General features: G+C 41.0%; 1 pseudogene; it reads right to left on the minus strand.

Moving 5' to 3' along the window:
• Window positions 1–15,915: 15,915 nt before the first annotated feature.
• Window positions 15,916–16,256, minus strand: LOC105294441 (annotated as a pseudogene).
• Between the last annotated feature and the right edge of the window lie 243 nt (window positions 16,257–16,499).

A 16,499-nucleotide genomic window follows, 5' to 3' on the forward strand; every position in this document is an offset into this window, starting at 1 on the left:
GCAGAGCACCACAGAAAAAAGATTTGAGTGTTAAAGTAGGTAACAAGGCAGGAACATGTGCAGAAATAAAGAGCATAATGGCACAGGCACCATAGAGGAGCAGAGGAGCAGAAGACAAGAACCCCTGGTGTCATGTCAGTGAGGACAGGAGCACAAAGTTCTTCATGGCCAAGGGAGACTTAATAAGTTTGAATAAGAGGGAGTTACAAACTAATTGGTATTCCCAGAGCATCACTCAGCTCTCCCTCAAGGCCTATGGTCAGTACTTGGGGAAAACACTTAACATATATGCTCTCACCTTGTATTTCTAGCTCAAGCTCTCCTATTAGATTATGAGGCTTTGTGAGTAAGGGCTCCATCTTATAAACCACTGAATCACCCCCTAGTGTCTGGCATGGAGCTGGCACAAAAATGTTGTTTGCACAAGTGATGACACCTTATATTTATGTGATGTTACATGATTTTCAAAACTTATTCATCAGTTAGCCCTTGCATGGTCTTCTGGAGGTAATTCTACCACAGATTTTCCTTATTTCTTAGAAATTAAAGCTTGATACCTTAGGTACCCCACTCCAGGGCTCATCAGGTCTTCTGCATTCAAGTGCAAGGACCCCCTAGCTACCACGCTGGCTTATCCTTTCTTACCTGGCCTACCTATGACCAGTTACCTAAAGCATTCAGGTCAGGTGTGAGCACTGGGGCCAAGGAATAGTAAGAGGTCTTAACTAACCTAAATGTCACTTCCCTTTAAATGGCCATCGATAACCCTGTGGTTCCCTCTAATAGATTCTGGCACTTTCCTTTCATGGCACTTAAAATTTAAAATAATGTACTTATTGATGTGTTTGTATAAGTGCTGCCTCCTCTCTTAGACTATGCATATGCTTTATAAGAGCAGACTTTGTCTTTATTTAACCACTGTATAAACAATGCCTGACATAGAGTAAGTCCTCAATATACTTACAACTTGAGTATATAAATGAATAAAGGCATGGAGATGGAGCCTATGACCTTGACCTCAACATTTAAGGTTCTACTGAGCAGCCTGCAACCTAGTGATACGGTTGGTCACAGCAGTGAGATTCAAACCTCTGCAGACAAGACCAGGCCTGAAGACCACAACTACAGTCAGCTTTATCCTAGCTCCTCCCCAACACCTCTTCCAGGTCCTAAACTACCTGAGTGTCCAGATCTCACCTGGGAACTGCCTGTGGTATGTTTCTTCTTTGGAGCTGACTAGGAAGACAGTAAGGAGTTGAGTTTAGAGCTGCTGAGCTCACTCTTGCTTTGTTCAATTCATACCCTCCCTTAACTCTGTGTGATCTGTGAGGCATATGTTTGATATACTCATTGTCATTTAACAATCTGCCTGTAAAGGAAGCCGTATGGGAATTCCAAACCATTGAGCATGGTACAACTTTTGATCTTCTCATTATAGAAGATGAAATTAAAAGATAAAAGTGTGCATAGGAACTAAGAAAATGGAGGAGTCTGCTAGGACAGGGGCTATGCAACCAACAGGCAGCTTACCCTTTAGAATGCTGCCAGGTGTCTCTCTTGAATACAAATATGGTGCAGTCTCTTTCCTGCTTAGAGCCCTCCAGGAGTTCCCATGGCCTATATACCAATATGTTGCAACCACCTCTGAGGTGTGCTGCAAATGATTCATTATTAATAGAAATTAAAATTTAGAAATGAATTTTTCATTAATAAAGTAGAACAACTAATCCTAAGAGACCATGATTCTCTCACTCTGTGTTCTTGAGTAGGAGAGAGCAGGGACTAGCCTTAGGGAACAGCACACTACACCTGTCCCCAGCGTGACCAGGGGAAGCATGGTGTATGTGAAACCACTCTCATGGTGTGGCCCAGACCACTGACACAGACAATGAAGCTCCAAATCCTCAGCATGGGCACGAGAACCTCTGGGATCCAGCACCCACTCCTCCACCTCCTCTCCTACCACTCTAGAAGAATCCACACTCTTCTAGACTCCTCTATGTGCCCCTTCTCCACTGCTTTGCTCCTGCTGTCTCTAAAACTCAGAGAGCCCTTCCCCTTCCCACTGGTTCACACTTCAGGACTCAGCCATGAAGCCTGTCAGAATCCTGGAACTGCTTTGTCTAGGCTCCTTTCACTCCTCGTCCTACAAATTCTTCTCTAAAATGTCTGCTCATTCTTTCCCAGTCTCCTCTGCCAGAAACTTCCTTCTTTACCCAAGCTGTCAATTTTGGAGTACCCTGGGGCTCACTCTTAAGCCTTTTTCTCTATCTGCACTCCCTACATGTCCCTAGGTAAGTCCATGCCTTAGCTGCCTCCTCTGTGATAACTCCCAAATGTCAATCTATAGCTCTCACCTTTCTTATAGATATTCACTTTCCAATGTGATAGCCACAAACCACACCAAGCACTTGCAATGTGGCGAGGTTGAATTGAGATGTGCCGAAGGTGGAAAATATGCACCAGATTTTGACACATTCGTACCAAAAAAAAGCAAAATATCTCGCTAATTATTTTATATTAATTGAAATTATAATATTTTGGATATAGTGGATTAAATAAAATATATTTTAAAATTAATTTTACATGTTTCTCTTTTACTTTTTAAGGTGGCTGCTAGTGAATTTAAAAACCACCTATGTGGCTCTCATTTGTGGCTCATGTTGTACTTCCATTGGACAGACCTGCTTAGAGCATTATACTCCTACCTTCTCTGTGTTTCTGACATCTACACTGAGATGTCCAAGAGAAACTTCACATTAAATAGAATGAGACAACTCTTGATTTAGCCCCTCACCACACCTTCCACAAATGTTTTCTTTTCCCTAAGTTGTCCACTTCTTAGTAAATGGCCCCATAGTTTCCCCAGTTGCTTGATTAAAAGCTTAAGAATTAATTCTTGAGTCCTCTCTTTTTTTCACTCCTGCATCCAACCCATTTGCAAGTCCTAGTAATTCTACCTCCATGCCCACTTCTCCCTATGCCCATCACTACCTAGCCTCACTCAGCAGCTACAGTGGTCTTTTTCTGACATTAATCAGACCAATGCTGACAAAAATCTTTCATATCTTTTAGTTGAACTTAAAATAAAATCCAAGTCCTCATCACAGCCTTTTGAGATCTGGCCCTGCCCCCTCTTTGACCTTCATGTCCTACCCCACATTCCCCCTTTGATATTTCTCACATACACATCAAGCTCATTTTGCTTCGAGGCCTTTGAACTTGTTGTTTGATCTGCCTGAAATGCTCTTCCTGCTTCTCTTCAACATGGCATGATACCTCATGATGAGTCTCCTGGATCTTCATCTGAAATAGCCCTGCCCTAGACTCTCTAGGACACCATTCTGTTTTCACTTTCTGAAGTTATCCTATTTATCTATCATCCTTTGCATGTTGTTGTTTCTTCCCCAGGTTTGTCAGCACCACATGATGGACTTTTACTCACTTTTTCGATCTACTTGTTTCCAGCTTTCTTTTCTTCCACAACCTCACACTATATCACCCTCATATACATTGCTCTGTTCCCAAGCCGTTCCTGGCCAAAGGAAGCACTCATGAATATTTGTTGAATAAATAAATGCATATATAAATGCCACACACCTTCCTTTGAACCATCCACTCCCCCACCCCTGCTTCCTGCTAAAATTTGTGATTTTCTCCATACTGGAAATTTATATTATATATCTTTATATATCTTTTTATTTATCTATCTCCCCAACTAGACAATGAGCTAACAAGGCTAGGGCTGGTTCTTACTTATTTTATATCTTAGTACCTATCACAGAGATAGCTATGCAAGGGGTGTTTGATGAATTGATGATGAATGAGGTTATCTTTTAATAGTTCTTGACTCAACTACATCTCTCAGAGCTAATCAGTCACTACAGGACACACTTCCTCAGGGTTGCAACAAAGGTTGGAAATGACATTGCTCAAGGTGTCTGTGGGCTATCAGTGACCTCCTTCTCTATAGAGTGCCCCCATGTACATGCAGAGGCAGATAAAGCCAGACGGTATAAGAACAAAGCAGGAAAACAGACAGGAATGGCCTGCATTTCTCATATCTTTTTACAGGTCAACCCTGTCTGAGGCCCAGTTGCATTCCTACCCTTGGAGTCCAGGAAGTAGCTATTTCCTTTTAATAAATTCCCTTTCTTGTTCAAACCAGATCCAGTGGACAAGGGCTCTTTGCTCTGCTCTTTGCAACCAAGAATCCTAATGAAAGCAGGCCCCCAAGAGAAAAGAGAATCTGGGCAGTCCCTGCTTCCCATGTTATTCAAGTTCTCAGGTTTGCAAAATGTAATCTGAGCCTTAGAAAATGAAAAGTAGCTCCAATTTGCAAAAACAATGAGTCCTGGCACTGAGGCCTGGTGAGTACCTACTTCCTCCTTTGCCCAATTCTATGGCCCAGGGCAAGGGGCCATTCTCTTGGGCCTTCAGGCACATTGATGTGAAAAATTCATGTATATCTTGGTTTATGCAGCAGGTAGCTTCCTAAAAACTGTATGTGAATCAGTTTTTAAAATTGAGTCACATTTCCCCACTCACTATGGCTATCTTCAGAATGCTTTCTCTTCCTTTCTGATTTATCTTCAATTGGCAGCAGTACACTATAACCCTAGCTTTACGTTCCTCTCCTCCCCAAAGGGCTCATCAATCAACTGACAAAATTTCATTCAGAGCCTATTACATGTAAGACATTCATGATCAGTAAAGAGAATGGGAATGCACCAAATGTACTAGGGGAGCCTGCTATCTGTGAATCCTCTATGAAACCATGTAAATAGCTAACCTCTTATTTATCTCTTCTGTAAATTCAGATTTTCTTCTATCAGGTTTTTCCAAAGAAGTACCCATATGGACTGAGCAGCCTATCTAGGTTTCCATAGAAATGGAAAGTCATAAAAGGATGTTTAGAAATGTAGGCGCTTCTATAAATCCTCAATAACAGCAACTGCAATTGTCTGGAGCCATAATTGAGACTATTCACAGTGTGTTTTGAGAAGTAAGCACAAATAACTCACCACCCTGCAACTCTTGGCAAAGCAAGAGCAAAATAAGAAAAAGTTAATAATATGCTTTAAAAAACAAGTCCTATCAGGCCAATATAATTTTCCTTTGTGATGGAAGAGAGACTCCTACAACCGAAGGGACCCCAAGTCAACCACCGACCTCTTTATGGTCTGGTCTTCTCCCAAGTCCTTATTGTCTGTGACATCCAAGAGACTTCATGATCTACCTCATAAGCTCCTACCCAGCTTCAGAAGGAAATATCTGAATTATTTTGTTATTAATAATCCACCTGTTCCCACAAAGGATATTGAGGCGAGTTACTAAAGATTGTGCAGTATCAAAACATAATTATTGAAAAGTTGAAATATCAAAACCAAAGGCTTACTTGAGAATTGTTTCTTACAAGTAACAGAAGTGAATTCTAGATAGCTTTCTAAGAAAAAAGGGGGAGAATTTTGCAATTAAAAAAACATGTAATATACAATCTGTGGAACCCCAAAGCAAGAAAGGAACAGGGTCCCAGGAAAGACAGTACCAGCAGCAAGGCTTCTTTCTGGATCCCAGCAAGTATCAACTGCCTGTCTTTCAACTCTATTTATCTCAGTGCAGCTACTTCTCTCTTCGTTCTCAGATAACCGGCTTTACTGGTACCCATTCTACAGCCACAAAATCTACTTAGGGCTCAAGCCACCTGGAGAGATGCTGATGCTCTCTTGGTTCAACCTCAAATTCCCAGAAAGAACTGATCTTTGGTGCACCTTGTCGCAGATGTCTACCACTTATCCAATAATTAGTTGAGGCTAGGAGTAGCTGTCTTAGTTAGCTAAGGCTGCCATAACAAAATATCATAGACTAGGTGGCTTAAACAGTAGGAATTTGTTTTCTCACAGTCTAAAGGCTAAAAGTCCAAGACCATGGTCAGTGCCTGGTGAGAGCTCTCTCCTTGCATTGCAGATGGCCACTCTGTCCTACACAGCCTTTCCTCAGTGCATGTGGGTAGAGAGACAAAGAAGAAGCACTCTTGTTCCTCATCAATAAGAACACCACCCTCATGACTACATCTGATCTAAATGATTTCCCAAAGCTCCATCCCCAAATTCCACCACAATGGGGGATAGGACTTCAACATATGAATTGGGAGTGGGGCACAATTCAGTCCATTGCAGTGGGTAACACTATTCAAAGTAGGGTATTATGGTCTACTACCAAGTGTGAGGAGGAGCAGCTAAGGTGATCTAGGCTACAATATCAAATATAACCATTGTAAACAGTAAGATAATATAGCTAAAGAAAGAGTTAGTGTGGACATAGACAACACTGCCCCATCCACTTTCTACAGGGAAAAAACGAATTTGGCTCTGAGCTTCCTAGCTGCCACAAGTTTCTAGCTGACGGAAGTGTCACAAGTTTCCTGATATGATTAATATAAAAACAAACCACTTTCACAGGTGTATCCCAGTTGATCCAATGATGCAATCTGAGAGAATTTTCTCTGCTAAGTCTACAATGAGAAAACCCCATGTGGTATACAAGTCAATGTCCTCAAAGGAATCCCTACAAATGTGCAGTTATAATCTTTCCTAGAGTCATCTCTTATAATGATCTTCAATGAGGCATGAAGGCATCATGCCAAACCATAAACCTACAGAGCTCTAGAAAAAAGTTTGATTATTATTCCCATTTTACACATGAGAAACTTGAGGCAGAGAAGCCAATTAACTCTCTCAGGCCATATATATAGTAAGTATCCCCACACACGAACACGAGAGAGCACATTTCTAATCAACTCTGCCAGAACAAGAGAATCATCGGGTTGGATCTTCAGAAAGTGACACCTGGGTTGTGCTCATTCACCTGAGGCCTTTTCTTGGGGTAGGGTCAGGAGTTAACCAGAGTTGGAACAGAAGGACCAGAAGGGTCCAGGACCCAGAATAGAAACAGGACCAGCTGGGCAGAGAAGATACATCAGGTGTAGGATAAGCTCTGTCTCACAATAAAGGCCTGTTCCAGATGCACATCCAAGCCCACGGCCAGGTCAGAAGGGTTCTAGGACCCAGGGTTGGGCTTGGGATTAGGCTAGACTTTCAGGTTGCAAATGTCATAGCCAGAATCAAAACCAAGCCATGTGAAAGAAGCATGAGTGAGAAGCACTTGATGAGTGGGGCAGAGGCCAGATACTAAGACCCAGGATTGGAAATATGAACCCCAGAATGCAGCAAACAGGTTCTGGGTAGTAGAGTTTGAAGGAGGTCTCTAATATGTGGGAATAAGCTGCTGGAACCTTCAACAGAGTGCCTTTCAGCCTGCATGCACTTGTAGAGAGGCAATCCCAGATCACTGGAAGTCTCATGGCAGAAAATCTTCAACAGCCAGGAGTTAGCACCGAGACAGCATTAGCAGCATGACACAGGACTTTGAGCACGTGGCTTGGGAGCAGGTTTTTGCCTATGGTAGGAAATAAAATTAATAGCATGTAAGGCAGATCCTAGTACTACAGAAACTAGACACTGGGCAAATTGTGCAGGAACAGGAAGGACACCCAAGTGCCAGAATCTGGGTATTGACTGATGCCGATTATAGGAATGGTGAAGTAGGTTGAGCAGTGGTCCTCAGAAAGAAAGATCTAAGTCCTAACCCCAAGTACCTGTGAATTTGAAATAAAGCTTTGGAAATAGAGTTTTGCAGATAGCATTAAAGATCTCTGGATGAAATCATCTTGGATTTAGGGTGGGCCTTACATCCAGTGAGTGGTATCCTTATATAAGAGAAAGAAGAGGAAAATTTGACATACACAAGACTCAAAGGGTGTAGGCCACATGAAGACGAAGACAGATATTAAAGTTATGTAGCTACAAACCAAGAAAAGCCAAAGATTGTCAGCAGTCACCATAAGCTAAGAGAAAGGCATGGAATGGATTCTCCAGAAGGAACCAGCCTATCAATATCTTAATTAATATTGGATTCCTGGCCTTCACAACTGTGAGAAAATAAATTTCTGTTGTTTTAAGCTACTCAGTTTGTGGTAATATGTTATACAGTCCTAGGGAGCTAATATAGATGGTAATTTATTTTATCTAGTGGATCAGCTCTATTAATTAATAGAGACTGACCAGAGCACTCTGTTGAGAATTCTGAGACTATTTAAACTCCACAGGAAAATGGGCAGTGATTGATTAGCGATGCCTGCTATAAATGTAGAATGGGGATAGCAGCACATAAGTCATGTGATTGCATAATTTACATGGTCCTCAGTACTAAAAATAAAAAGATCAAGAACATATGATTCTTGCCCTCAACAATCTTACAGTTTAGCACCAGAAATCTGTTAGATCAAGACTAACAGTTTGGTTTACTTGATCTTCCATCTGAATAAAGTCAAGATCAATCACAATAGCTTTGACTTCAAAACAGAGTTGTCAGAAAAATAATAATCACAAAAATAACACATATGATGAGAAAATGGTGGTCAAGGACATCGAGGACTTAATGTATGCATATACATAAGTATAGTTTATTAAAAATAAAAATCCTCAAAGGTGAAGGTCACCACCAAATATTTGAATATTCTTTTATATGAACTAAGCCTATACCATCTTCCAGGGCAACAGGACCTGGAAAGTAACTCTCCACTGGATGATAGATGGCTTTCTGGATGACTCTATTAAGACCCCTATGTGTAGTATTGTGTGTGGCATCCTCTTCTTTAACCATATCAGTCTCATCCTGTTTATCTTTCACCGTTCAAGGCAGCACTGCCTCTTCTTTGACACCTCCCTGGCCCCAGCACATGCAGTCTCCTTTTTTTGACGTTATCTTCTGAGAAATTAATTTTCAGAGCATCAAATCTTCTCCAGCCATATCCCAGGAGGAAAAATAGACAAATGCAGATGAAAGACATTGTGTTCTCCATATATTCTCACACCTGTAAGCCTTTCCTCCTGCTGATACCTCAGCCTAAAATCTACTTTCTTCCACCACCATTCACCATATGGTAAAATTATTCTCCAAATTCCAGCCCAAAAAAGCAGCTCTTCTGAGATATCCTGTTCACCTTCTCCAATAAGAATTAATTATTCACTTCTCTGTGTCATCATGCAAAGGTTCTACTTCAGAAATAGCAAGATATTTTAAGTCCTTGTCTTTTCATCTGTGTCTTCGACTGAGCAGTTAGATCCCTGGGAAATATGTCTTGTTCAACTGTCACCCACATTCTAGCAATGTGCCTGGCAAACAGAATGCTTGACAACACTAAATATTCAACAGTCAGTAAATGTCAAACAAATGTGTGAATATATTCATTGATTTACTGATACCCTCGGAAGGGAGTTTGAGAGCCATTTGTTACAAGATTTTCTTGGTTAAATACCACAGCACTATCCTCCTTCTCCTGCTAGCTGCTCTTATCTGCCAGTCTGCCAGTCATTTCTACTCATTCGTACAGGTCATCTTTTTCTACTCTGGGCTTTGCCACCCTGGGTGTTATCAGCCCCCATATGATGACCGCACAGATGGCCTCTGATTGAATCTCTTGACCTACTGATTTTCCAATAGTCTTCTCTTCTCCTTCATCTCACACTTCAGAATTTTCATTAGCTATAAATGTCCTACTCCTAGAATCACTAATACAAGCACTTTTAGCCACCATCTCCTCCCCTTCCACCTTGCTTCTTCAACTACTCTTATTCTGACAGTTCCTAAACTCTCCCAGGTCATTAGCTCACTCCTTTCTTTATTTCCTAATTCAACTTAGATTCCATGGTCCATGATTTTAATAATATTTTGCCTATACCCTAAGATCTGTAGCCTACCGTTGCCTTTTGTTTACACCATCCAGATAAAACTCAAACCTGGGAAAAACCAACTGGATACCATCTCCATACCTCTCTTCAAGCATCTCAGACCCACTATACATTCTTGGCTCTCAACCTCAAATGAGATCACAACTCTTCCAAGTAAATCTACCACATCACATCTTATCACTTCATAGTCACTTTTTCCAAATTTGATCTATTCTTCTCAAGCTTCTGTCCCTGATACTCACCCATATTCTCTCTTATCAAATGATCTTGTATCCTACTTCACAGAGAAAGCAGATGCTATCAGACAAGAAATTCCCACAACCAAACACACAGACCTTCCTGCTAGGGCACCCATTCATCCTCCTTTACTCTTATAAAAGTACAAATATCTTTTCCATCTGATCTTTGGATCCCACTGCCACCTACTATTTTCAGAATCTTTTACTATTATTTACTCTTTTATTTTCAATATTCACAACCTTTCTACAATTAATCTGTCTCTGCTTTCGAGCATTTGCCCATCATCAGCACCAGAGCCCAGTTTCAGAACTGCCATATTCCTCCTCTCCTTCATAGTTGATTATTCAGAAAGAGTTGTTTTTACTCACTGTTGTCATTTCTTCACTTCCCACACACTCCACAACTCACTCTGATCTGGATCTAATGCCATCATTCTACTGAAATAGCTCTTGAAAATATCTCCCCTGAAATCTATGCAGCTATGTTCAGTGGACACTTTCCAGGCTTCGTCTTAATTAGCCTCTCAATAGCATTTGACCCTGTTGACCCTTTCTCTTCTTTTTTAATTTTTGGCTTTATGGAAATATAATAGACAATTAGTTGCTTATATTTACATTGTACAATTCAATGAGTTTTTTTCCACTTATAGTTGGCATACCAATTCAGTTGTACAGCATAGTGATCAGAGATAACTCTCAAATTGATCATCCCACTAAATCTAGTACCCCCCTTTCCCCTTACATACTTATTACAACATTGTTAACCATCTTCCCCATGCTACATTCTACATCTCCATGTCTATTCTACAACTATCCATTTGTACCTCTTAATCCCTTTCCCTTTTTTTGTCCCCCTCAACTCCCCTCCCATCTAGTAGCCCTCAAAATATTCTCTGTATCTATGAGTTTATTTCCACTTTTGTTGTTGTTGTTGTTGTTTATTCTATTCTTTAGATTCCACATATATGTGAAATCATGCAATATTTGTCTTTATCCAACCCATTTCATTCAGTGCAATACCCTCTAGGTCCATTAAGGTAATATCTTTTTCCATCCCTTTCCTTTTAGTCTGTGTGTGTCTTTTAATCTGAAATGAGTCTCTCATAGGTAGCATATGTAGGGGTCTTGTTTTCTTAACCATTCAGTCACTCTATCTTTCGGTTGGCACAATTAATTCTTTTCCATTTGAGGTACTTGTTGATAGGAATGTAATTATTACCTTTCTTTATTTCTATTTTTGATACATTTGTTCTTCTTAAAGAAGTTCCTCCAACATTTCTTGTAATACTGGCTTGGTGTTGATAAATTCCCTTAGCTTATTTTTGACTGGAAAGCTCTTTATCTGTCCTTCGACCCTAAATGATAGCTTTGTGGGATAAAGTATTCTTGGTTGTAGATCCTGGGTTTTCATCATGTCAAACCCTTTTGTTGCGCCAAACCCTTCTGTTCTGCATGGTTTCTTTTGAGAAATCAGCTGCCAGTTTTATGGATGCTCCCTTGTAGGTAACTATCTGCTTTTCTCTTGCTGTTTTTAAGATTCTCTCTTTGTATTTAACCTTGGGCATTTTAATTATGATGTACCTTGGTGTAGGCCTCTTGGTTTGCTGGTTTTGGGGACTCTCTGAGCTTGCTGGGGTTTTATGTCTATTTCTTTCACAAGGTGAGGGAAGTCTTCCATCATTATTTCTCCAAATAGTTCTTCAACATTTTGTTTTCATTCAGGTAGCCCTATGACACAGATATTTTTGCATTTAATAGTGTTCCATAGACTCCTTAAATTATTATTATAGTCTTGGCTTCTTTTTTCCTGCCATCCTGATTGAGTGTCCTTGGCTTCCCCATCCTCTATATCAGTGGTTCTATCCTCTTCTTTATCCACTCTGTTTTTTCCATCTAATATCTTCTTCATCTCAGAGGTGTTCTTCATTTCTGACTGTTTCCCTTTTATAATTTCCATTTCCATTTTCTGGTTTTTTTTTTTTATCTCTTTGTTAAAGGTCTCACTGAATTCATCTACACTTCCCCTATGTTCATTGAGCATTTTTGTAACCAGTGTTTTGAACTCTATGTCTGTTAGATTGCTTGACTCCATTATTCCTGGATCTCTGTTCTGTTCTCTCATATGGTCTCTGCCTCTTGGTCTTCCCATTTTGGCTGCCTTTCTGTGTCTGTTTCTATGTACTAAGCAAAGCTCCGAAGTCTCCCGGTCTTATTAGTGTAGATTTGTGTAGTAGATGTTCAGTGGCACAGTCCCAATAGCAGTTCAGCTGCAGGCCAAATTTAACCCAAGCCTGTGCCCCTTCAGGGCCACCTGTTAAGATTCATCAAGCAATCCACAGATGCTGTGCTTATAATTGCCTCAAAAGGCCATACCAGAAACCGAGGCCAGCTGCCACCAGTGCGAGTCTAGGCCCTGCTCAGCAAGGAGCACCTGACTTGCTGAGGCCCCTCCTGGATATGGCTTGGGTGGAGTCGCAAGTTCAGGGAGGCAAAATTTCAAGGAATCCTCTGGGTGGAGTGACCTCTGTTTCCAGTTTGATGACTTCTCTGCGATGGCGGCACTGAGTCCCTGTACTGGGAGGGTGTAGGGCTCAACAAAGAATAATGGGTACTGCCAGCACTTCTGTATGGAGCGCGTCTTGCCTCTATCTCTCATTTCGACAACCCAGTGTCCCCTCATAAGTCCCTGGTGCCCCATGATAGCCGATCAAGCATTGGTGCTCAAAGCGAGCAGGTTCATCATGGCAAAAGTCTGCTTACAGACAGGGCCCCTTTAAGAGGCGTCTGCAGCTGCCGCTGTGGTAGCCTCTGTCTCATTCAGCTGCTTGGGTCTTGGCAGCCTTGTGTCCTTGCCCCATCCTACTTCCTCCCGTTGCAGGTTGATTTCTTATTTCTCTCCCTAGTTATAGGGCTTGTTCATCTAGATCCCACGGAATTTTCCTTGTTGTTTATTTCTTGTTTCTGTCACAACTTTGATTTGGTCACAAGAGGGATGAACAGAGTCTCTATCATCTATGCCATTTTTTTCTCTCTTTGACCTTTTCTTTTTTATGAAACTCTTTTCCTTAGGCTTTCATGACCTAACGCACTATTGCTTTAATTTCTTCCTCTCCAGCCATACTATCTCTGTCTCCATTTTAGGTTTATCCTTCTATTCTAGCCCATTAATGGTGAAATTCCTCAAAACTTAGTCCCAAGCATACCTTCTTTTCTCAATTAACACTCCCTTCTATGACCGCAGCTCCAGTTGCCACCAAAACAAAGATGACTCTACATTTGTAAAACTAGCCCAGACTCTCTTCTGAGTTCCAGGTCTTTGTGTAAAAGTTTCTAATTAACACCTTATCTTTAGATGTTCCCAAAGTATCTCACGCCCAAAAGACCTAAAATCTAATTTTTGCTATTTCCCTTCAGCACCCCCATTCTGATCTCTTCCAAGAATTGTATCTCAGTCATTAGTACCACTAACCACACTGTTGCTCAAGCTAGAAACATTGGTGTCATCCAATGAGGGACACCCACCACTCCCTCATTAAGCATATTAAATGTATCACCAAGCTGATTGGTTTTAATCTTGTAGTTATTGAACTATCTACTTTTTTCTATCTCTACAAACATCCTAATTCATCTCCACACCACAGTCAGTATGTTTTTTTTCCTAAATGCAAATCCCACGTTCATCTACCCTTCTCTACCTCCTGGCTCTAAGCCTACAGTGAGGCATCTATGTATCTCCTCTGGGCTACTACAGCTCCCTACACTTACTTCCAGCATAAAACACACCCCATAGCACCTTTAATTTTTTATTCCATCACACACACATACACAAATGTGCAAAACAAATGTGTTAGCTCTTTGAGGTAAGAGCCATGTCTTATTCATCTATGCAGCCCTTAGTGGTAGTCAGCAAAGGTTTGTGAACATGAACTACACTCAAGTGAATTGAACTGAAGCCTTCATTTTTTACTGCAGAGAATTCAGAGGATCTGGTGTCTTTCTAAACATCAACTTGCCCCCACATGCTATCTAGTCAATAAATGAGATGAAAGTTGATGACGTATTGTCAAGCTGCTCAATACTTCCTAAATAGTGGCTAAATCTCAGCAATGACTTTGAGTAATAAAATGAAACAGAATTCATGCCCAGTAGGGATGATCTGAAGAAGAGAATGGAGAATATGCGTGAATGGCCAGAGAGGCTTGGGAGTTAGGAATGGTGACCCCACCAGACATCAAGAATGTAGGCAGAAGAACAAGAATTGTTACTGTGCTGCTAGTAAATGTTTCCACTTGGATTCTCAGCTCAGCCTCCTCTCCTCTAGTAACTTTTATGAGCTCCTCTTCCAAGTACGCACACTTCTCTTTGGCAACAGATGGCAACAATAATAAGCCAAAGTGGCCAGCTAAACGGGCAGAGAAATGGGCTCTTCTCCCCATTTCAAAAAAAAAAAAAAGCTTGTCTTGGAGACCAAGCAAGTGAATGGAAACCATGCAGAGACATGTTGTTTTCAATGAGGCACAAATCTTACAAAATGATTTCCAATGACTTTACTTGCAGACCAAGAAGACACAGAGAAGTCCTTATAGATGTGGCCAGTGTTTCTGCCACTGCAGCATTTCTATGGAACTGGCCTTGAGATTCTATCTAATGATTAACATCTAAGATGATGGACTCCAGAGAAACCAAAGGCCCACAGATGCACTCCCACCTTGCCCTTTGGTGACACATCTTCACTTGGCTCCCATAGCACACCTCTCTCTGCACATTCACACTATTTTCTAAGGGCCTTACAAATATTTGCCTCCATCCTCCCATTAATCTATGAGCTTCTCAGGGAGTGATACTAAGTCTTATTCAACTCTTCAATTATCCAGTGCCTGGCACTTAGTAGTGAGTTTGGCGTAATAAAAAGGACAAACTTTGATAAGTTCCTGGACTTGAACTTTTGCATCCATGTGATCATAGGCAAGGCATATAACTTCTATGGACCCAGTTTCCTCGTTTATAAAATTGTGTACCTGCATTCAGAGTAAAGAAAAATCAAACTTAGTTTAGAGTACAGAAAGCTCCTAGCACAAGACCTGGCACATACTAGGAGCTAGCATTAATTGAACAGCACCATTCCCAAGGGCTAACTCCCTGCCCCACTCCACTTGAAATTTTGAAAGGAAATAAGACTTTTCTTTAGTTCAGAGATCAATGAAGTATTCGATATTTATGAAGGGAGAGAATTAGCACTCATTGAGCATCTACCATGTGCTAGAAACTCTTCCAGGATCATTTCTCACCACAGCCCTGTGAGTTGGACATTATCATTCCATCTTTCAGAGCAGTAAATTGAGGCTTAGAAAGGTCATTGTGCCTTGACAAAAATCAGTTAGTGAATGTCAGAGCTGATATACGATCCCTGATCTTTGTGACTCTAGAGGGTCAGTTCTTATTCTTACATCACAAAAACAAATGTGATCAAGAATAAAGAAGCCACCAATACATAAGGTCAATGCCAAAAGAAGAGTAGCTGGGACACCTCAGCTGGCACTCAGCCCACAGAGGAAATGCACGAGGAGCCCTCCAGACAAGACAAGGAGTGTGATCATGCAGGCGCCACTCCACTTATCCTTGACCTTGATCAATAAAGAAGCAGGAATAAATTATCTATTTTCACCCACTGGATTTTCAATTTAAATGCACATATGAACATTTAAGTCTCAGCCTAAAACACTTCAAAGTCTCCTCACAACCAAAGCCCTTTACAGTGGTATTCCATTCGCTGATCTCATCCCCTGACACTCCCTACCTCTCAATTTTCACTTTATTTATTTTTTTACAAGAGAAAAAATCCAGTTTATTTACTTTCAATAAGTTTAAATCTGTGCGGGATACAGCATTACAGGAATTCTGTGTCCAATGGCCTTAGCAGGAAGGCTGCTTCGGAATTTGGCATGAACCATGCCACTGTTCCCATGAGCACGAGTTACCTTTCCCTAGATGACCTTGATTTTGGTTGGTTTGTCACCAAGAGTCACTGTGTTGTTCTTTGACTTGTACACGCAAGCATCTCTTGCCTAGATAAAACTCAGTCTCATCTAGAGCATAAACACCTTCAATTTTAAGAAGAGTGGTGTGTTCCCTCTGATTCTGGAGACCACTCTTATAGCCAGCAAAAAATGGCCTTGGACCATAGCCTTCCAGACACATTTGTCATTTTAGAAGTCCCATTCTCAGCAGGCCTCCACAGGCTCCAACATGGCAGGAGAAAAAAAAAAAGGCTCTCAATTTACATTTTAAACAGACCAAACACAGTTCTCTAGATACACCATGCTACCTCTTGCCGTTTTTCTGCTCTCACTCCTTTCACCTGGATAATCCTATCTATCCTGAATTGAGATTTTTTTTCAGTTATCTTTTCCACCAAGAAGTCTTCCCTTACCTGCCAACTATATTAAGC

The sequence above is a fragment of the Pteropus vampyrus genome, unplaced genomic scaffold (assembly GCF_000151845.1).
Source record: "Pteropus vampyrus isolate Shadow unplaced genomic scaffold, Pvam_2.0 Scaffold87, whole genome shotgun sequence".
Classification (NCBI taxonomy): Eukaryota; Metazoa; Chordata; class Mammalia; order Chiroptera; family Pteropodidae; genus Pteropus; species Pteropus vampyrus.